Consider the following 23,745-nt stretch of genomic DNA (forward strand, 5'->3'; position numbering starts at 1 on the left):
GCTATATCGATAACAATTTCTAATATGAGCCATCAAATCATTTTTCTCATATATGCATCCTAAGATTTTAAAATCAAGAATTGAGGTAACAATGAAAGCTATATAAAGCTTTGGGAGCAAACGCCACAAGCCTTGAACATTCTCAACCTTGAATTTGTAGGGAGCATGTTGGCCTCACCCATTGAGCTGTTGTCTTCCTAATCTGTAGAAAAATTTATAGAATAGATAAGATTCGTTTTGTCTTTTTAGTTTCTGTTGATTTTTAAACTGCAAAACTTTTGTTTTGTTTAAGCAAAGTTTTGAAAGGGTCTAAACTATATTTTTTTTAAATATAAAGATGAAACCCAATAATACATTAAGAAAAAGCAAAACAGCAAATCCAGAGTCGAGACTAAAAGAGTCCAAATTTTACAACAAAACAGCAAATCCAGAGTCGAAACTAAAAGAGTCCAAAGTGTAAAATTTTGTTAATGTTTATTAATAATTGAAATTTCTTTGCTTGTAACAATGCAAATGCAAAAAAGTTTTAAGACATGTATACTAATACTTTTTAGATTTAAGATAATGTCTATCATAAACTTTAGCTCGATGAAAATTACTTTTATTCATTGCTAGAAACTGAATGCCCCATTTACTGTATACAAAAGAATTAGATATAAGAAAAAGATATATTTACAGCATTCCAATTTATTTCTCACTTCATTGATCTCAATTTTCATAATGTTTGGTTTTTAAAAATATTGTTTTAATCTTTCCCTAATATTATATATATTAGCATCATTTACCCTAATGGATGTCTAATTTTCTTTCATTTTTCCTCATCTTTGTGTGGTATCTTGCATATTAGCCTTTTTAAGGGGAAGTACTCTTTAAGATTCGAGAAATATATTAATGAATAGGAAATCAGAACCTCAGGACATACAATATTTATCTCAAGTTTGCAGCTTTGGAACAGACTAAAATAGGGGAGAGGATCTAGTAGTTGTGCACCTTAACACGCTTTTCAAAATCTTATGTGGAAATTCCAAATCATTCTGAATTTTGTACAGCAGCTTATTTGGCAAGTCTCCTGCTAATAACTAAGGTTTCAGGGCCACATCATCAAATATGATGCCATATCAGCATGCTTTTTGCCAAGTTGTCCAAAACAGCCCAAAAGACCAATAGGTGTGCAAAAGGGCCCCAATACTTGTGCAGCTGATGTGGCATCACATGATTGTTTACTTTTCACAACAAATGGTATATTTCATTCAATTAGTGGTACTTATCACACAACTATTGGTGCAATGTTGTACAAAAGTTGGACATTAAAACAGCAAGTATGGAGGTATTAAATAAACAACTTCTATCACAAGAACTGAAATGCGCTCAACTACTAGGTCCTTTCCCCAATAGAAAATAAAAAGAAAAAGTATATATTATTGCTCATAAATAAATAAATGGATCAAAGTCTCTGCACAAGTGCAAGAATCTTGTTCTATAGAAAACTTGAACCATGCTCGAATCACAATATAGAAATAAAAAGGGAGGAATCATATGTAAGAGTTTTCAAAAACAATTGTATAACTTTTTGAATCAATGTTTTCTATTGAATTCAGTAGAAGAAAAGTTGAATAAAAAAAGTTTCAAATTATTTTTAAAAACTCTTGAAACGTGAATTCGTAAACAGCTCATACAAACTCAATATAAAAAGTGTTGGAAACATATGCTTCAATGACCCCCAACCCACGGATCAACGAATAAACTATTAAATGAAAAATGGGGAACCATTCACAATCATTTACCTATTCGGACGCACTCACCTCCTGTTGTTTTTGAAGTCATGTACAATGATTTTGCACCCTTTGCTCGCCGCAGTGACGTTTAATGTGACAGTAGTTAGAGTGCGCTGATTTTGGCAGTGTATACAGCACTTACGCAAATTTCTTGTTAAGTTTGCTGTATTTCTATTCATATTGATTTTATATATCATGCAGCAAGGGCATCTCTGAGTTCTTAGTTAAGTACCGTAGCGTAGAGAAAGAAAAAGAAATTCAGTTGTACTCTACTTAACAAGTTAAAAGTTGGTAATTATATTCAAAAGGTTTAGTTTAATTAGTTAAAATGTTGAGTTTTTATGGTGAAGATCTAAGTTTTTCATAGAATATATAAATTGAAATAAAAGTAGATTTTTAAGTACTAATTTTTTGTTTTCTATATGAGATTTTTAAATTTATTTGTAATCATGACCCACAGATGTTGGAACATGTAATTTCACTTAATAGTATGTGTTTGTGATTTCTCGTATATATTCTGAAATTATATGTTTATGATCCATGCCCATCCACCATCAACTAATGTCATATTGCATCATTGCTATCATTTCATATCATTTGTTAATTGACTGCATTATCTTTATCCACATTTGTAATACATTGTGTTAATTAGTTACAGGCATTGCAAGCATAAGTCAATTTCTTTTCTATGCCTCTATCTTTCCTACTTTGTTTCCTCTGAGCAACTATATGTTGTTGGAGCTTGCACTTGTTTATGAATTTTATAACCCTTTTTGTTTTGAATTTGATATTCCTATGAGAACAAGTTATAGGCTTATGGATTCCCATGGTTAAATACTAATGGTTTTGAGCGTGAGTTGAGTATTAATGTATTCCCACCCAAGAGCTTGTGATAATCATCCCCTCTCAATCCAATACCTATCCTAAATAACATTACTAAAAATCATTTCCCTCATGCTTCTCATGATGACGATGGCCCTCCAACATAAATGCATAATGAAGAATTGATGAGCATTGACAAGGAATTGGAAAGTCTTCAACAAATCATTGGAGAGGAACATTTTCCCCTTTATTGAGAATGTAAAGAATTTGATACAAGGTAATCAACATGATGTGGATGTTTTATGTAGCATAGCTTACACAATGGATTAAAATATTATGATGTTAATTATTTGCATGGAAGTGCTTGGATATTTTGCTCCTACAATCCAAGTCGAGATACCAATACCTATGCCCACAATAATAACCAATGTTCCTACATATAAATATTCTACTTTGACTACCACTACACAAAATTGTAATTGTATCCATATTAGTAATGTGGTTAATCATATCAATCAATATGATGGTGTTCCATCTTCAACCAATCTTCCTTTTATTTCTCAAAACATCACAATCCAACTTCTAAAAAACCAATTCACCGACTGATAACACTTTTTAAAAATTGGTGAAAATATTCTTGAAACATTTTCAACAAAACATTAAACTACAAGTAAGAGTCACTAATTTATTTCATTCTAAACAAGGTGATAAATTGAACCTAAGTAATTTAATTAGTAGATATCAACATTTCTATTCACCAATGTCTTACTCTCTTCCTATTGTTTATATTCAAAGTTTTTATTAAAAATTTACAATAACATATTAGAGAAAGAATTTTTCTTTTGAACTAGACATTTGGTTTTGGTAGATTAACTGCTAGAAAGGCCAACTCCCGTTATATTACTATGAAAAGAGTTAATATGGTATCATAAAATTTTAGAGTCTTGCAGAATAAAAGTAAATTTCTTTCTATATCAAAATGAAACATTAAACATAAAACCCTTCTTTTTGAACTAGACATTTGGTTTTGGTAGATTAACTGCTAGAAAGGCCAACTCCCATTATATTACTATGAAAAGAGTTAATATGGTATCATAAAATTTTAGAGTCTTGCAAAATAAAAGTAAATTTCTTTCTATATCAAAATGAAACATTAAACATAAAACCCTTCATTAGTGTCTAAAAATAAAAGCCTAGAAGCTATTGCCAAAAAAATATCAACTCCATGAACTAGACATTTTAGCATACTTGTCCACAACACTTCATGAATATTAACTTTAGGTTATTCAATATGAAGGTTCTCCGTCTTTAAATCCAATTGATAATTTTGAAGATGCTCTTAAAACTTACCAATAATTTTTTTTTAAAAATCATTAAGATAAACAAGAACCATTCTTACATACCATCATGCTTCAATTTGTGAATAAGAATTTCATAAAGGTCCTTTCTATGAAAAATATAGATCCTTGTAATCCTTTTTAGCCTTCTCTTAACATGAAGGTCTTTTGTCAAGATCATTAACAAATTTGACATGATATGGAGACATTTATGTATCTAAGAAATAAAATTCAATATCCCAATATAGTTCTACTATCATTTTGGTAGATGATTTTAGTGATAAAGGGAATAAATCTGTAACACCACCTATTTAAAACAAGAAAATCCTTACCCACTCTTTTCCTTCTCATTAAACCAATGGTGTTAAGCATAATGATTACAAAAATATATTTTTTCATGACATATTCAATTAGACTCCCAACATAATTAATTTTATAGAAAAAGAGAAATCTAAACCTAAATGTGAACCTAATATGTCATTTACCTCAAGTGATATCCTAAAAGATGCACCTGATTCTCCATTATAGATTAATACTAGAGCCAATAACAAACTCTCATGTGGTGTTCCTATTAAACTAGTGTGCATGGTGAATGCGACAACAAAAAAATATCACACAAATTATATCAACACATATGATAAATATGATTCCTTTGTTAAGTTGCATGATGGATTCACTTGTCCGACCATAAGTTTCATCACCCTTCCCATTGAGGTTGGTTCTAAATGGTTAGATATTTCCTTTATCAATATCCCTATCTCTAGAAAAATTTGTGCAAAGTTTAGTCATCATTGGCTCACATCCATGAAGGCAGTCACTTCCATAATCCAAAATTGTTTAAGGTTTTATTTTGAAGGATAAGTTATAATCATAGATGATATTTGTTTGCATTCCTTAGATAACCATGAAAAATTTACCCTTGATAACATTTAACCTCAACAAAGTCAACCACTTAAATCTCATGAAGGTTTCCTCTTAATATCTTACCAAAATATCAAATTCAATGGAATAGAAAACTTCTCCTTAGGTAATCCTTTGAGATCCACTTCATTTGATACTCCAGAGGATCCTATGTCATATATGGATATATAAGTAACTCTTCATGTCCCACATGTAATGAGTGAATCACATCCTAGACTAAGAATCTTCCCTACTCATAACATTCCTACTATGTACGTTGTGGTCCTACCTCTATAATACTATAAAGGACACAGAGGGAAATAATTAGCACTATATAAAACACTTCCTAGCTTTTAACCTTTAGTGTTTCCTTCCATTCCTCCCTTTGTTCTTGTAGAAAAGGAAGAATAGGAATTGATATTGTTTGATAACCAAACTCCTACCCAAGGTTCAAGTTCTAACCAACAAAATTGTGATACAAGAGAACACCAATGAAGACATCATTCCTAGACTATCAAGCTTGTCACAAAAAAATGAATATTTTCCTAAGTAGTTTTAATTTTGGTTTGATCCTACCTTCCTATCCTTCTTTATAATCTAGCAAACATAGATAAGGAACTTACCTTGATCAACCTTGTTGAAAGTGTAAGTTATCAATTCCCAGAGCTCTTTCTTGTCCTCATCCTACCAAATCTTCTATTGTGACTCGTCAAGACAATGGTTCTTATAATGTTCTCATATAAGCATCCTAAGATTTTAAAATCAAGAATTGAGGTAAAAATGAAAGCTAATAGCAACTTTACATTACCCAGAAATTATTAAAATTAAGGAAAAGCAGAAGAAAAGCAAATAAAGCTTTGGGAGAAAATGCCACAAGCCTTCAACATTCTCAACCTTGAATTTGTAGGGAGCATGGTGGGAAAAGTAGAAGAAAAGCAAATAAAGCTTTGGGAGCAAACACCACAAGCCTTCAACATTCTCAACCTTGAATTTGTAGGGAGTATGGTGTCCTAACCCATTGAATTGTTGTCTTCCTAATCTGTAGAATAATTTACGTAATAGATAAGATTTGTTTTGTCTTTTTAGTTTCTGTTATTTTAACTGCAAAACTTTTGTTTTGTTTAAGCAAGGTTTTGAAAGGGTCTAAAATATATTTTTTTAAATATAAGATGAAATCCAAGAAATAACAAAACAGCAAATCCAAAGTCGAAACTAAAAGAGTTCAAATTGCAAAATTTTGTTAATGTTTATTAATAATTGAAATTTCTTTGCGTGTAACAATGCAAAATTTGTAAAATTTGTCTTTGAGGCTGCGTTTATAAAGGTTTTTTTGCTTTGATACAGGTACTGGTAGTCTCAGTTTCCAGTAATCATCCTAAGGCCCTCATTAGCACAATCTCATTCTATAGATATATACACATACATATCTTCATACCTATATATATATAGACAGAAATATATATATACATATTTATACTCATATATATACAAACATATTTTCATATATATATATAGTCATAAAATCATATATTGGCATATTCATATATATATATATATATATATACATAGGTATACATGTATACATATAAACATATGTATACATATTTATATATGTATAATATATATATTCTTATATATATATAATCATATACTAATATAGATATGCAAATATTCATATATATATATATATATATATATATATATATATATATATACTCTCGGTTATCTTTCAAGATTATTCTTAAGCATCAACCTATATAGCTATATTTTCATTAAGTGAGGAAAATTTTATGTTCTTGCCTTCTCTTAATATGTAGCCTTCGATGCTTACTTCACTCCTCTCCCACATCGCATTCTTACATTCTTATCTTCAGTCTTAATAGGTTATCACTCCAGATAATAGATCAAGGTCACTTTGGTAGGAGACAAATTCTCCACTAAAATGTTTTGATTATACTAGTTTTTTAAAGCTCTTTACCAAATCTAGTAAAATAGGATTTTACCTATAGTTAACATTGAATGAGGCAATATAGTAATGTGTATTGATTCTTTAAGACAAATGTATATATAGTCATATTGTAGCATTTTATTCTGCATACCCAGTAAATTGTATATTTACTTCAGACATTAGCAAAGCACTTGAACGTATGCATTTACTGGTATTTACTCACTCTGATGATATATATTTTAGAATGTATATCTATGTGAGTATTTCTAGTACCACTAGTACCACTAGCCTGTCATATCTTAAGATTATGGTTTAAAGGAAGCTAACATGCAAAACTCGGGGTCTGGACAGAAATCTATATCCTGCAAGGTATAATCATACTCCGTCATCCTCTTTGCTAGAAATAATGGGGATAGGGAAGGGAGACTAACTGAATCCCACTTACCTACTATTGTTATTGTAGCCTGGATCTCATCCTTCTCAAGGAGCACATCCAGGAGCATTAACAAGAGTTGGTAAGCTAGAGATCCCTTATCTGATGAAGTCTTGGCTAATCACTCAATTTTGAGTTTTACATCTCTTATGCATATTCTATGAGGATAGGTTTCACAGAATAATTTACTAAAGAATCTCTCTAGATGGAGAGTTAAAATTTCATTTATGATAAAGGATTGATTGATACTAACATATATGCCTAGTGTTTTAATTACTAACCATGCAGGCCAAACAGGTATTTTTAGAGCTATTAAAGGATAGTATATCTTTAGAGCCATACAGGAGGAGTTGAAGGGACAAATGATTTCTGAAATTCAAAACCTAAAATTTGTAAATTAGGGCTTGTAAGGGAGGGGTAAAATAGAAACACCCCTCCTAATCACCCTGACCCGGGGTGGTGTTGTATCAAAATTTGGAATTTTTTGTATTAAGTCAGGACTAGCTGGACTATGGTATAAAATTCTTGGCCTCGACCTCTTACCGATCAAAAAAAAACAATGCAAAATTTGTGTTAGAAGTTTTGAAAACTGAATGCCCCATTTACTGTATACAAAATAATTACATATAAGAAAAAGACATATTTCCAGCATTTAGTTTATTTCTCACTTCATTGATCTCAATTTTCATAACGTTTGGTTTTTTAAAATATTGTTTTAATCTTTCCCTAATATTGTATATATTAGCATCATTTCACCCTTCACTCCCACGAAGGCTCTTGGATATAACCCTAATGGATGTCTAATTTTATTTTCCTTTTATCTCATCTTTGTGTGGTATCTCCCATATTAGCCTTTTTAAGGGGAAGTATTCTTTAAGGTTCAGACAAATATATTAATGAATAGGAAATCAGAACCTCAAGACATACAATATTTATCTCAAGTTCTTTGCTTTGGAATAGGCTAAAATAGGGGAAAGGATCGAGTAGTTGAGCGCGTTCCAATTCTTGTGATAGAAGTTGTTGATTTAATATCCCCATACTTGCTGATTTAATGTCCAACTTTTGTACAACATTGCACCAATAGTTGTGTGATAAATACCAGTAATTGAATGAAATATACCATTTGTTGTGAAAAGTAACAAGTATTGGGTCCTTTTTGCACACCTATTGGTCTGACTTTTTTTTGGGCTGTTTTGGACAACTTGACAAATCATATTTAATGATGTGGCCCTGAAATCTAGTTATAAGCAGGGGACTTGTCAAGTAAGCTGTTGTAAAAAATTTGGAGTGATTGCACGAAGTTAGGGTGCACAACTACTAGGTCCTCTTCCCATAGAAAATATAAAGAAAAACTATATATGTTTTCTATTAGATTCAGTAATCAAGGTGAAGAAAATTTGAATAAAAAGAGTTTCACAATTGTTTTTAAAAACTCTTCGTAAAAAGCTCATACAAACTCAATATAAAAAGTGCTGGAAACATCCAACCCGCGGATCAAAGAATAAACTATTAAATGAAAAATGGGGAACCATTCACAATCATTTACCTATTCTGACGCACTCACCTCCTGCTGTTTTTGAAGTCATGTACAATGATATTGCACCCTTTGCTCGCCGCGGTGACGTTTAATGTGACAGTAGTTAGAATGCGCTAATTTTGACAGTGTATACAATGCACTTTGTAGCTCTACAGCACTTACGCAAATTTCTTGTTAAGTTTTCTGTACTTCTATTCATATTGATTTTATATATCATGCAGCAGGGCATCTCTGAGTTCTTAGTTAAGTACCGTAGAGTAGAGAAAGAAAAAGAAATCCAGTTGTACTCTATTTAACAAGTTAAAAGTTGGTAATTATATTCAAAAGGTTTAGTTTAATTGGTTAAAATGTTGAGTTCTTGTGGTGAAGATTTAAGTTTATTTTTCATAGAATATATAAACTGAAATAATAAGCCACCATTTTTTTATTTTTGGTAAGAAGTGGTTTTTAAATAAAAGTAAGTTTTTAAGTGGTTTTTAAATAAAAGTAAGTTTTTAAGTGCTAACTCTTTGTCTTCCACATGTGATTTTTAAATTTATTTTGTAATCTTGACCCACAAATGTTGGAACATGTAATTTCACTTAATAGTATGTGTTTGTGATTTTTCGCATATATTCTGAAATTATATGTTTATGATCCATGTCCATCCACCATCAACTAATGTCATATTGCATCATTGCTATCATTTCATAACATTTGTTAATTGGCTGCATTATCTTTTTCCACATTTGTAATACATTGTATTAATTAGTTACAGGCATTGCAAGCATAAACCAATTTCTTTGCTATTGCCTCTAGCTTTCCTTCTTTGTTTCCTAGGAGCAACTATATGTTGTTGGAGCTTGCACTTGTTTATGAATTTTATAACCCTTTTTGTTTTGAATTTGATATTCCTATGAGAACAAGTTATAGGCTTATGGCTTCCCATGGTTTAAATACTAATGGTTTTGAGCGTGAGTTGAGTGTTAATGTATTCCCACCCAAGAGCTTGTGATAATCATCCCCTCTCAATCCAATACCTATCCTAAATAACATTACTAAAAATCGTTTCCCTCATGCTTATCATGAAGTCAATGGCCCTCCAATATAAGTGCATAATAAAGAATTGATGAGCATTGACAAGGAATGGGAAAGTCTTCAACAAATCATTGGAGAGGAACATTTGGCTAGAGAGTAGCCCCCTTTATTGAGAATGTAATGAATTTGATACAAGGTAATCAACACGATGTGGATGTTTTATGTAGCATAGCTTACATAGTCAATTAAAATATTATGATGTTAATTATTTGCATGGAAGTGCCTAGATATTTTGCTCCTACAACCCAAGTCGACATACCAATGCCTATGCCCACAATAATAACCAATGCTCCTGCATATAAATATTCTATTGTGACTACCACTACACAAAATTGTAATTATATCCATGTTAGTAAAGTGGTTAATCGTATCAATCAATATGATGGTGTTCCATCTTCAACCAATCTCCCTTTTATTTCTCAAAACATCACAATCCAACTTCTCAAAAACCAATTCACCCACTGATGCTACTATAAAATATTTGTTGCAACATGTTTTATCCTTACAATAATAATTTGCCTACATAACCTGATCCCAATCAACTATACCTTTAGATACTGCAAGTAGCCCACTTTCAGTTACCATCCTTCATACCCAACTCCCATAAAATATTGAGAAACCCCATTTTGACAAATGCAATGGAAAAGGTGATCCCCATGCTCATCTGAAAATATTTCTCACTTTATGTGCGGTGATTTCTTCTTTGAACAATTTTTTTTTGTAAAAATCTTCCCTAGATCCCCAAAAAAGAGTAATTGGAATGGTTTTGATCCTTGCGTATTAATTTAATTAACACTTTTTAAAAATTGGTGAAAATATTCTTGAAACATTTTCAACAAAACATTAGACTACAAGTAACATTGACTAATTTATTTCATTCTAAACAAGGTGATAAAGTGAAACTAAGTAATTTAATTAGTAGATATCAACATTTGTATTCACCAATTTCTTATTCTCTTCCTATTGTTGATATTCAAAGTTTTTATTGAAAATTTACAACAACATATTAGAGATAGAATTTTTCTTTTGAACTGGACATTTGATTTTGCTAGATTAATTGCTGGAAAGGCCAACTCCCATTATATTACTATGAAAAGAGTTAATATGGTTGTTAGGAACCAGGAAGAACAATAGATTGGGGGGGGCGGGGGGGGGGGGGGGGTGTGTGAATCAGTTGTCAATAAATTATTCCAACTTAAAACTCAGTGCCAGTAAAACAGATTAATAGTTATATTAATACCGATACAACTTAATGCATGAAACAGAAAGGAAAACAACATCCACACCACATCACATAGAGATTTTGACATGGAAACCCTGTAAGGGGAAAAACCACAGTGGGAAACCCTACCTACAATCAAATGATACTACTATCGATAGTAAGTGAATACAATAATGGGATCTGCGCATGTAGAAAGGCCAACCACCTAGAGCTCACTGTTCAATCACAAAATAGGAGTCACACTGACTACACAGTTGGATGGTTAAATCCAATAATCAATGTACTACTTCAATATAGCATCTTCAATGCTAGATTCAGTACCGGTTTAAGCTCTGCGCATGAGGGCCAAATACCTTCATGACCTTTAACAACCTTCCTTCAACCTTCAGATGACATCTGCATGATTCGCAAAAGGATCTGCTTCTTTTCGCTCTTCACAATGATCTTCAATATACGCACACATACACACACTTCTTCCAAATAAGATCTTACAATTATTTATACAAGACCTAAGACCTCATCATTAGGTCGACTCTCAAAAGATATTACATTTAAATCAATTACAAAATAAGTCTTGGTGCAATACAATATGTCGGCCTCAATACATTTACACATTATCCAATTATTTCTAAATCATGTCTACTGATCTAGAACATGATATCATATGTCGGTTCATAACCTGTACCTATCTGTCGGTTAAGGCAAATATGTGAACCCAATTAGTCCAATATGAAAAACACAAAATGCAAACATCTAATCCATGTGTTCGACATAACCAAATGATCTCTAGATGATAACAAATCATCATCAACTTCCTGAGTTGTTGGTGAAACATATATCGGTGACTGTGCATAAGACAATATCCGTATCGGGATCACAATGTGCTAGTTCAACAACAAACCAATATAACCAAAGTGCCAAATCAACAATGTCGACCTCCACGAGGATAAGTGTTGACATCAATGACAAAACCAATGCAACACATGTCAAAGTCATCGATAATACCAACAATCTCCCCCTTTGGCATTGATGGCAACACTAGATGGAAAAATATATAAGTGCCAAAAATAGAATGCCAACAATCTCCCCTAAATAGATCAACACAAAATTTTGTAACAATATCACCAAAACCAAAATACATCTTTCAAAGTACAATGTTTTTCCATAGACATAGCCCTTTGCCATCAAATGCCAAAGTAGTTAAGAATCAAAAATCAGAACATAACATACAGTTAACTACTCCCCCTAAGCAGTAGCTCTGCTTCATCAAGCTGGAAAAAGATTTTTCTATTAGTCCCTACCAGTTTGATGCCAATCTGCATCATTTAAGTCTCTGTCAGTGGGGTGGTTACCCCAAGCTTCTCTCTGAGATATTCAAATGTTTCCTTAGGCAAAGGCTTTGTAAAAAAATCTGCAATTTTCTCTTTAGTGTTCACATAAACCAATCTCACTCCATTTGCTTCAACATTTTCTTTCAGAAAATTATACTTAATAGAAACATGCTTTGTTTTAGAGTGAAATATTGGATTCTTTGATATATCTATTGTTGTTGAGTTATCATAGTAAATAACTACTGGTTCTTTACATTTTACCTTGATATCCTTCAACATTTGCTTGATCCATAATACCTGAGTGCAATTAGTTATTCTTGCAACATATTCTGCTTCTGCTGTAGATAATGATGTGCAAGTCTGCTTCTTATTGATCGATGAAATTAATCTTCTTCCAAGAAAGAATGCACCTCCAGTGTTACTCTTTCTGTCATCCACATCTCCTGCTCAATTTGCATCTCTATATGCACATAACTCAAAATTGTCATTCTTAGGATACCATAAATCAAGATTTGTTGTGCCTTGCAGGTGTCAGAAAATCCTTTTTACTGCAATTTCATGATTTTTTTTAGGATTGATTTGAAGTCTTGAAACAATACACACTACATTCATTATATCAGGTCTAGTTTGTGTCAAATGCAGTAACCCTCCAATCATATATTTGTACCTTGTCGGATTTATAGGAGATGAATCATCCTTTGATGTCAATTTCTCAGTTGTAGTCATAGGAGTGCTTACCGGTTTGGAGTTTTCCATTCCAAATTTATTCAAAAGTTCTTTCAAGTATTTTTTTTGATAAATGAATATACCTTTATCTGTTTGAGAAATCTAAAAACCTAGAAATTTATGTATCTCTCCAATCATAGACATTTCAAATTCTTCCTGCATCTTATTAGCAAAGTCTTTGCATAGCTCTTCTTCTCCTCCAAAAAAGATATCATCCACAAATACTTCAATAACCAAAATGTCATCATTGGTAATTTTGTAATACAAATTATTGTGAGCGTTACCTTTTGTGTATCCAAGCTTTAGAAGATATTTATCTAGTCTAGCATACCAAGCTCTGGGAGCTTGCTTCAATCCATATAAAGCTTTTCTTAATCTGCAAATCATATCCTTATCATCTGTTAATGAAAATCCATTAGATTGCTCAATTTAAACTTCTTCTTCAAGATCTCCATTCAAAAATGTATATTTTACATCCATTTGACAAACCTTATATTTCTTGTGAGCTGCAAATGCAAGAAACAGTCTTACTGCTTCAATTTTTGCTACTGGTGCAAAGGTTTCATTATAATCAATTCCTTCTTTCTAAGATTAACCTTTACAAACTAATTTTGCTTTGTTTCTAATTACTTCACAATCTTCATTAAGTTTATTTCTAAATACCCATTTAGTTCCAAATACATTTTTGTCTTTAGGTTGGGGAACTAATGCCTAAGTATTATTCTTTTCAATCTGTTCTAATTCTTCTTCCATTTCTTTTATCCAATGTTTATCTTGACATGCTTCAACAACTGATGTTGGTTCAACTTGAGAAATTAAACATACCTCATCATTTGCCAATCTTCCTCTTGTCATGACACCGTGATTTTTATTTCCAATTATCTTATTTTTTGAATGATTCAATCTTACATATCTGGGTTTATTCTGATTTCCATTCATAGGCTGTTGTTCTTCAGTCACAGTTGAGTTCTCTGATGATGCTGGTGTGACTGGTTCTTCATTCTGTTCTGCTGGAATCCATGCTGGTTCATTTATAATCATTTCTACTACTGATTCAGAACCTATAGATCTTGATTCTCCTCTAACATTTCCATTTATCTTCACATTAGTACTTTCAATGATTCTGTGCAATCTTTTATTATAACATCTATATGCCTTGCTTCTAGTTGAGTAACCAAGAAATATTCCTTCATCACTTCTAGGATCAAATTTTCCAATAGACTCATCTCTCCTAATATAGCATTTGCTTCCAAATATTCTAAAATATTTAAGAGTAGGAATATGACCGAATGATAATTCATAAGAGGTCTTACTGATTTCACCTTTGATGTGAACTCTATTGAAAGTATAAACCATTGTATTTACTACTTCTCTCTAGTACATATGAGGTAGATCTGCTTCCATCATCATGGTTTTTGCTGCATCTAGTATAGTTTTGTTCTTCCTTTCCACAACTCCATTCTGTTGGGGTGTCCAGGGTGCTAATAGTTGTCTTTTGATTCCATTCTCTTCACAGTATGCATTGAATTCCCTAGATGTAAATTCTCCTCCTTGATCATAACTCAAACATTTGATTTTCTTGTCAGTTTCATTCTCTACCATTGCCTTGTATATCTTGAATCTCCCAAAATATTTTGATTTCTCTTGGAGAAAATTAACCCAACACATTCTAGAATAATCATAAATTATTAGCATAAAATATCCATCACCTTGAGGACTCCTTGTTCTTGCTAGACCACATAAATCTGTATGAATTAAATCAAGAATATTATTAGATTTCTCATAATTGCTCTTAAATGTTGTTCTAACATGTTTTCCCATTTGACATTCCTTACATACTGGACTATGACGTTTCAGAATCTTAGATAAATCCCTCACTGCCTTGGTTGAACTGATCTTTACAATGCAATCAAAATTCACATGACAAAGTCTCTTATGCCATAACCAACTTTCATCAATCTGAGAAATCAAACATGTCTTATTTCTGGTATTCAAATGAAAGATATTACCTTTAGTCTGATTACCGGTTGCGATCTCCAATCTAGTTATGTTTATGATTTTGCATTTTCCATTCTTGAATTGTAATTGAAATCCTTTTTCCACTAACTGACCAACACTCAAAAGATTATGCTTTAAACCTTCAACATAATAAACATTGTCAGTATTGTGCTTACCATCCAGAGATATAGTGCCTCTTCCTTTGATTAAAAAAGCGTCATCTCCCAATCATACTAGACCTCCATGATATTCTCGTAATGACAAGAATTTGCTTTTATCACCAGTCATATAGTGCGAGCATCCACTATCAATGATCCATTCATCCTTTCCTTCAATTTTTGCTGCTAATGCCTGCTCTACCGGTTTCACAATAGGTGTCGGTTGATCTTCTTTTATTGCAACAAATGCCCATCCACTATCTGTTGGATCTTCATCAAAATCATATGTAACACCTTCATCTGCATAGTAACATGACTTATCTTTGTTTTTCTTAAATTTGTATCTCTGATATTCAAGGTTAGGTTTATATGTTCTCTTTGCCTCCTCTCTTAGTCTTGAATGTCTACCAGGACACCTAGATTCCATATGACCAACTTTATTGCAATTAAAACATTTGAAAGGTTCTTTACCTTCATACTTACTTCATGCTGGACCTTTAGGCATCTTCCTTGCAAATACTGCTTCAAGTTCTTCAAGTTCTTCATTTTCTCTTTTGATATCTTCAAGTTCTTTTGCATAAAGTGCTTTCCAATTAGATTTATCAGATGATGATGATGATGATGATGATGATGATGATGATGATGATGATGATGCTTTGAAGGCTATGTCAGTCTTGACTGTAGCAACATGACCAAATTCTTCAAGCTCAAATGCTGAAAGTTTTCCAACTAGAGTATCTCTAGATACTGATGTATTAGGCATTGTTCTCAACTCATTAATTAGTGTCTCTTTCATTTTGTAAGCTAGCGGAAAAGCTCTTAAAACTTTAGAAACAATTTCATCTTCACTTAAAGATCCTCCACAACATTGTATTCCTAAAACAATTTCATTAACTCTTTCCATAAATGTAGAAATTCTTTCATCCTCTTCCATTTTTAAATTTTCATACCTGACCTAGTAACATTCCAGTTTCGCAATTTTGACAGTGGAATCTCCTTCATTCAATGTTTCCAGTTTATCCCAAATATCTTTTGTAGTAGATCTGTTTGATAATTCCGTGATTTGTTGATCTGATAATGCGCTTAGAAGTTATTCTCTTGCTTTGCAATCATTCTCTAATTCTTTAGCTAAGGTTGGTGGATTAGGGTTATTCTAATTAGGAAAAACATAGCCATTCTTTGTAACATCCCATATATCTCTTCCAATGCAGTTCAAATGTGTCTCCATTCTGATCTTTCATATACCATAGTTAGTTCCATCAAGTTTGGGACTTTCCTTCTTGAAGATATTTTCTGCCATGGGATCTTCTCAAGCTGTTAGGCTTCCACAAAAAGAGGACTAGGCTCTAATACCAATTGTAGGACAACTGAGATGGGGGGGGGTGAATTAGTTGTCAATAAATTATAACAAAAAACAAATTATTCCAACTTAAAACTCAGTGTCGGTAAAACAGATTAACAATTATATTAATACCGGTACAACTTAATGCATGAAATAGAAAGGAAAACAACATCCACAACACATGACATAGAGATTTTAATGTGGAAACCCTATAAGGGGAAAAACCACAGTGGGAAACCTTACCCACAATAACATGATACTACTGCAAATAGTAAGTGAATACAATAATGGGATCTGCACATGCAGAAAGGCCAACTGCCTAGAGCTCACTACTCAATCACAAAATAGGAGTCACACTAACTACACAGTTGGATGGTTAAATCCAATAATCAATGTACTCCTTTAATATAGCATCTTCAATGCTGGATTCAGTACCGGTTTAAGCTTTGCGCATGAGGACCAAATACCTTCATGACCTTTAACAACCATCCTTCAACCTTCAGATGACATCTACGTGATTCACACAAGGATCTGCTTCTTTTCGCTCTTCACAATGATCTTCAATATACACACACATGCACACACTTCTTCCAAATAAGATCTTACAATTATTTATACAAGACCTAAGACCTCATCATTAGGTCGGCTATCAAAAGATATTACATTTAAATCAATTACAAAATAAGCCTTGGTGCAATACAATATGTTGGCCTCAATACATTTGCACTTTATCCAATTATTTCCAAGTCATGTCGTGTTGATCTGGAATATGATACCATATGTCGGTTCATAACCTGGACGTATTTGCCAGATAAGGCAAATATGTGAACCTGATCAGTCCAATATGCTAAACACCAAATTAAAACATCCAATCCATGTCTTCGACATAACCAAATGATCTCCAGATGATAACAACTCATCATCAACTTCTTGAGCTGCCAGTGAAACATATACCGGCGACTGTGCATAAGCCAATATCCATACCGGGACCACAATGTGCCAGTTCAACAACAAAACAATATAACCAAAGTGCAACTAAACAATGTAGATCTCCAAAAGGATAAGTGTTGACATCGATGACAAAACCAATGCAACATAGGACGAAGTCATCCATAATACCAACAATGGTATCATGAAATTTTAGAGTCTTGCAGAATAAAAGTAAATTTCTTTCCATATCAAAAAGAAACACTAAACATAAAACCCTCCATTAGTGTCTAGCCATAAAACCCCAGTAGCTATTGCAAAAAAAATATCAACTCCATGAACTAGACATTTTTACACACTTGTGCACAACACTTCATGAATATTAACTTTAGGTTATTCAATATGAAGGTTCTCCATCTTTAAATGCAATTGATAGTTTTGAAGATGCTCATCTAATTTACCAATAATTTTTTTTTTAAAATCATTAAGATAAACAAGAACCATTCTTTCATACCATCATGCTTCAATTTGTGAATAAGAATTTGATAAAGGTCCTTTCTATCAAAAATATAGATCCTTGTAATCCTTTGTAGCCTTCTTTTAACATGAAGGTCTTTTATTAAGATCATCAACAAATTTTACATGACATGGAGAGATGTATGTATCTAAGAAATAAAATTCAATATCCCATTGTAGTTCTACTATCATTTTGGTAGATGATTTTAGTGATAAAAGGAATAAATCTGTAACACAACCTATTCAAAACAAGAAACTCCTTACCAATTCTTTTCCTTCTCATTAAACCAATGGTGTTAAGCATAATGATTATAAAATTTTATTTTTTTTATGACATATTCAATGAGACTCCCAACATAGTTAATTTCATAGAAAAAGAGAAATCTAAGCCTAAATGTGAACCTAATATCTCATTTACCTCAAGTGATATCCTAAAAGGTGTACCTGATACTCTATTATAGATTACTACTAGAACCAATAACAAACTCTCATGTGGTGTGCTTATTGAACCAGTGTGCATACCGAATGCAACAACAAAAAAATATCACACAAATTATATCAAGGCACATATGATAAATATGATTCCTTTGTTAAGTTGCATGATGGATTCACCTGTCCTAGCATAAGTTTCATCACCTTCCCATTTAGTTTGGTTCTAAATGGTTAGATATTGCCTTTAGCAATATCCCTACCTTAGAAAAATGTGTGCAAAGTTTAGTCATCTTTGGCTCACATCCATGAAGGCAGTCACTTCCATAATCCAAAATTGTCAAAGGTTTTATTTTGAAGGATAAGTTATAATCGTAGATGATATTTGTTTCCATTCCTTAGATAACCATGAAAAATTTACCCTTGATAACATTTAACCTCAACAACATCAACCACTTAAATCTCATGAAGGTTTCCTATGAATATCTTACCAAATTTCTAAATCCAATAGAATAGAAAACTTCTCCTTAGGTAATCCTTTGAGATTCACTTCAATTGATACTCCAAAGGATCCTTTGTCATATATGGATATATATGTAATTCTTCATGTCCCACATGTAACGAGTGAAACACATCGTAGACTAAGAATCTTCCCTACTCATAACATTCCTACTATGTATTATGGTCCTACCTCTACAATCTTATAAAGGATAAAGAGGGAAATAATTAGCACCATATAAAACACTTCCTATCTTTTAACCTTTAGTGTTTCCTTACATTCCTCCCTTTCTTCTTGTAGAAAAGGAAGAATAGGAATTGATATTGTTTGATAACAAAACTCCTACCCAAGGTTCAAGTTGTAGCCAACAAAATTGTGGTACAAGAGAACACCAATGAAGACAGCAATCCTAGACTATTGAGCTTGCCACAAAAAATGAATATTTTCCTAAGTAGTTTGAATTTTGGTTTGATCCTGCCTTCCTATCCTTCCTTAGAATCTAGCAAACATAGATAAGGAACTTACCTTGACCAACCTTGTTGAAAGTTGAAGTTAGCAATTCCCAGAGCTCTTTCTTGTCCTCATCCTACCAAATCTCCTATTGTGATTCGTCAAGACAATGGTTCTTATAATGTTGAAACTATTGAGAGTATGAATGATGATTTATCTTCAATATTTTCAAAAGAATTAACTTTATCTCTTACTAACACACATTATGATATGTTATTAGAGCATGGTCCATGTTTTGTACTAGACATAGTCCCATCTACTATACTACGCATAGCTCCTTTAATATACTGTCAATCATCTCTATATAGTGATGATAAGATATGTTCATTACTAATAGTATGATATCATACCCTTATTTGTTCTTTCATTCTCCATATGTATGGGTTACCTATGTTTATGATGTTAGGATAACCGATGGACAACTTAGAGGGGGGGTGAATCAATTGTCAACATATTAGACAACTTTAAGCACACAAAACCTTGTACTAGAATGCATAAACAAAATACTAGAATAGAAGATATAACAATTAAGGATAAACATAAATCACAGAACAATTACCAACCATCCATAACACATAACACCATGATTTGTACATGGAAAACCCGGTAAAGGAAAAAACCATGGTGAGAAGCCTACCCATAGTAAGATAATAATTTTGCATCAAGTATGTGATTACAATACAAGGGGCCTGTACATACAGGAAGGCCAACAACCTAGAGCGAACTTCTCATCACAAAAGGAGCCTTACTGACAACAAAATAAATCCAAACTACAATTTTGAAAGATGAATAAACTACAAGAATAGCATCTCCTATGCCTGATTATAGTTTCGGTTAAGCACAATACCAAAGGTCTTAAACCTCTTTTACAAACCCAATTCGATCACCTATGATTGACCAAACCCTCTGCATATGATTACAACTTTATTCGCACACAAATAATTCCATTACCTTTTCCTACCACACATATATGATCTACAAATAGATCTTACATTATATTTATACCAGCTCGAGACTTCAACAATTAGGTCGGCCACCTAAAAGATAATACAATAGATCCATTACATAATCCCACAAACTAATGATAAACCTAGTTGGCATAAGATCGTAAAAATATAAACCAAACAATAATCCAACTGGTGATGCATCGGGAGCATCAACCAACACATTATATAAACTGGTCCATAGCCTAATGAAATAAGCACCAGACCTAAAATAGGTCGACATAAGCCAAATGAAACACCACAAACAATTGGAACACAAACATGATAACCATCAGCATCCTGATAACCTTCGAGAATCTGCACCAATACCACTTATCAAATTCATCAAAAGATCTTCAACAAAGCATTGTCAATAAAACCCTTACCGATAACCAAAAGGATTACTAGAACATATGATAGCATCCAGATCATCAAATCCCAAACTAATTGAATGTGATACACATCAGGAACACATGATAACCAATCCAAACCAATTCCAAGAGCCGGATCAAAACCGAAGACAAATCTCTAGATCAATATCAAAGACCAACCACTCTATCGGAAGTCAGTAGACAACAAAACAACTAGTGTTGACATCAATGAAAAACATCAATGCAACACATAATCAATTCCTCTAAATTGCCAATAATCTCCCCCTTTAGCATTGATGGAAACACTAGATGTGAAAAACATCCAAGTGCCAAGAAGTACCAAACAAGTCTCCTCCAAAGGAAGACATCCAACAATCTCCCCAAAATGATATGAAAATGAAGTTCTGAACCAACAAACCAAACTCCCCCCTGTGAATGATATTCTTGTTAAGCTCTATTTTTCACATAAATATCTCTCCCCCTTTGACATCAATGCTATAAATCTAACATAAACATCAAAGAAAATTCATAAAACCTCTGAGCCACACGACTAACTACTCCCCCTAAGTAATAGCACCAACACATCAATCTAGAATGAATGATAGTTCTAATATAATGCATGATGGACTAATGCCAATCAACATCACTCAAGTCTCTACGAGAGGGGTAGAAACTCCCAATCTGTCTCTGAAGTACTCAAATGATTCCTTAGGCAAAGGTTTAGTGAAGATACCTACAATCTATTCTTTAGTGTTAACATAAACTAGTGTAACTTCATTTGCTTCCACCTTCTCCTTTAGAAAATAATACATGATAGAAATGTGCATAGTCTTAGATTAAAATATCAGATTCTTTGATATGTCAATAGCAGTAGAGTTATCACAGTGAATAACTACTAGTTCATTGCGATCCACCCTTATATCCTTCAACATTTGCTTCATCCATAGAACTTGTGTACAGTTATTAGCAACAACAACATACTCAGCTTCAGCAGTAGATAAAGAAGTACATGATTGTTTCTTGCTGATCCATGAAACAAGTTTCTTTCCAAGAAAGAAATCTATACTGGATGTGCTCTCCCGGTCATCAAAATTTCCATCCCAGTCAACATCTGTATATGCACATAGTGTAAAGTCATCATTTTTAGGATACCACAAACCATACTCAATTGTTCCTTGCAAATACTTGAAAATTCTTTTCACCGCACTCTCATGATTCTCTCTAGGATCACTTTGATATCTTGATACAATACAAACTACATTCATTTAATCTAGTCTAGTTTGAGTCAGATATAACAAACCTCCAATCATAGATTTATACCTTGTAGGATTTATTGAAGATGATGCATCATTCTTTGTCAATTTCTCACTTGTAACCATAGGGGTACCAATCTGTTTGGAATTTTCCATACCAAAATTCTTCAACAACTCTCTAGCATACATAGTTTGATAGATGAAAATACCTTTATCATTCTAAGTAATTTGCAAACCTAGGCAAAATTTCATCTCCCCAATCATAGGCATCTCAAATTTATTCTTCATATTTTGAAAGAATTCCATAAATTATCCTCACCTCTAAATATGATATCATCAATAAAGACTTCAAGAATCGATATGTGATCATCAGTAATCTTATAATATAAGTTACTATCATCATTACCTTTAGTGAAACCAAGCTTCAAAAGATATTTGTCCAATCTAGCATACCAAGCTCTAGGGGCTTGTTTCAATCCACATAAAGATTTCCTTAACCTACAAACCATGTTTTTTTCATTTGAAGGTAAAAACCCACCATGTTGCTCAGTATAAAATTCCTCTTCAAGATCTCCATTCAAAAATGCATACTTAACATACATCTGATAAAGCTTGTATTTCTTATGGGCATCATAAGCAAGAAATAATCTCACAGCTTCAATCCTAGCTACTAGAGAAAAATTCTCATCATAATCAATTCCTTCCTTTTGAGAATATCCTTTACATAACGATCTAGCCTTATTCCTCATAGCTTATCCATCCTCATTCAATTTATTACTAAAAACTCATTTAGCTCCAATAACATTCTTATTTTTTAGGCCGAGGAACTAATGTCCATGTGTTGTTCTTCTCGATCCGATCTAATTCCTCTTCCATAGCTCTCATCCAACCTTCATCTTTACAAGCTTCAATAACTGATGTTGATTCAAATTGAGAAATTAAACATTCCTCATTAGGTGCCAACCTTCTTCTTATCATTACTCATTTGTTCTTGTCTCCAATCATCCGATCTTCTGAATGATTTATCCTTACATACCTAGGATTCTTTTGACTTTCTGTTTCTCTACTCTAATCTTTAGTTATAGTTGAATTTTCTGATACTGTTGGGGTAACTGGTTCAACATTTTGCTCTGGTATAGGTGCTACTAGTTCAGTTATGATCATCTCCACTTTTGGTTCTCTCTCATAATTTCTGATTTGACCTTTGTACAACTCATCCACCTTGACATTAGCACTTTCCACAATTCTCTGTAATCTTTTGTTATAACATCTATATGCTTTTCTTTCACTAGAATAACCAAGAAATATCCCTTCATCACATCTAGGATCAAACTTTCCAATGGAATCATCTCTTTTGATATAGCATTTACTACCAAAGATTCTAAAATACTTAACTATAGGTGTATGACCAAACCATAACTAATAAGGTGTCTCGCCGATGTCTCCTTTGATATGAACTATGTTAAATGTGTATACCATCATGCTCACAGCTTCCCTCTAATAGATATGAGAAAAATTAGCTTCCATCATCATAGTTCTAGCCACGTCCAAGATAGTTTTATTCTTTCTTTCCACAACACCATTCTGCTGAGGTGTCCGAGGAGCAAACAATTGTCTCCTTATCCCATGCTTCTCACAATAACTGTTAAAT

The sequence above is a fragment of the Cryptomeria japonica genome, chromosome 7 (assembly GCF_030272615.1).
Source record: "Cryptomeria japonica chromosome 7, Sugi_1.0, whole genome shotgun sequence".
In the NCBI taxonomy this organism is placed as follows: domain Eukaryota; kingdom Viridiplantae; phylum Streptophyta; class Pinopsida; order Cupressales; family Cupressaceae; genus Cryptomeria; species Cryptomeria japonica.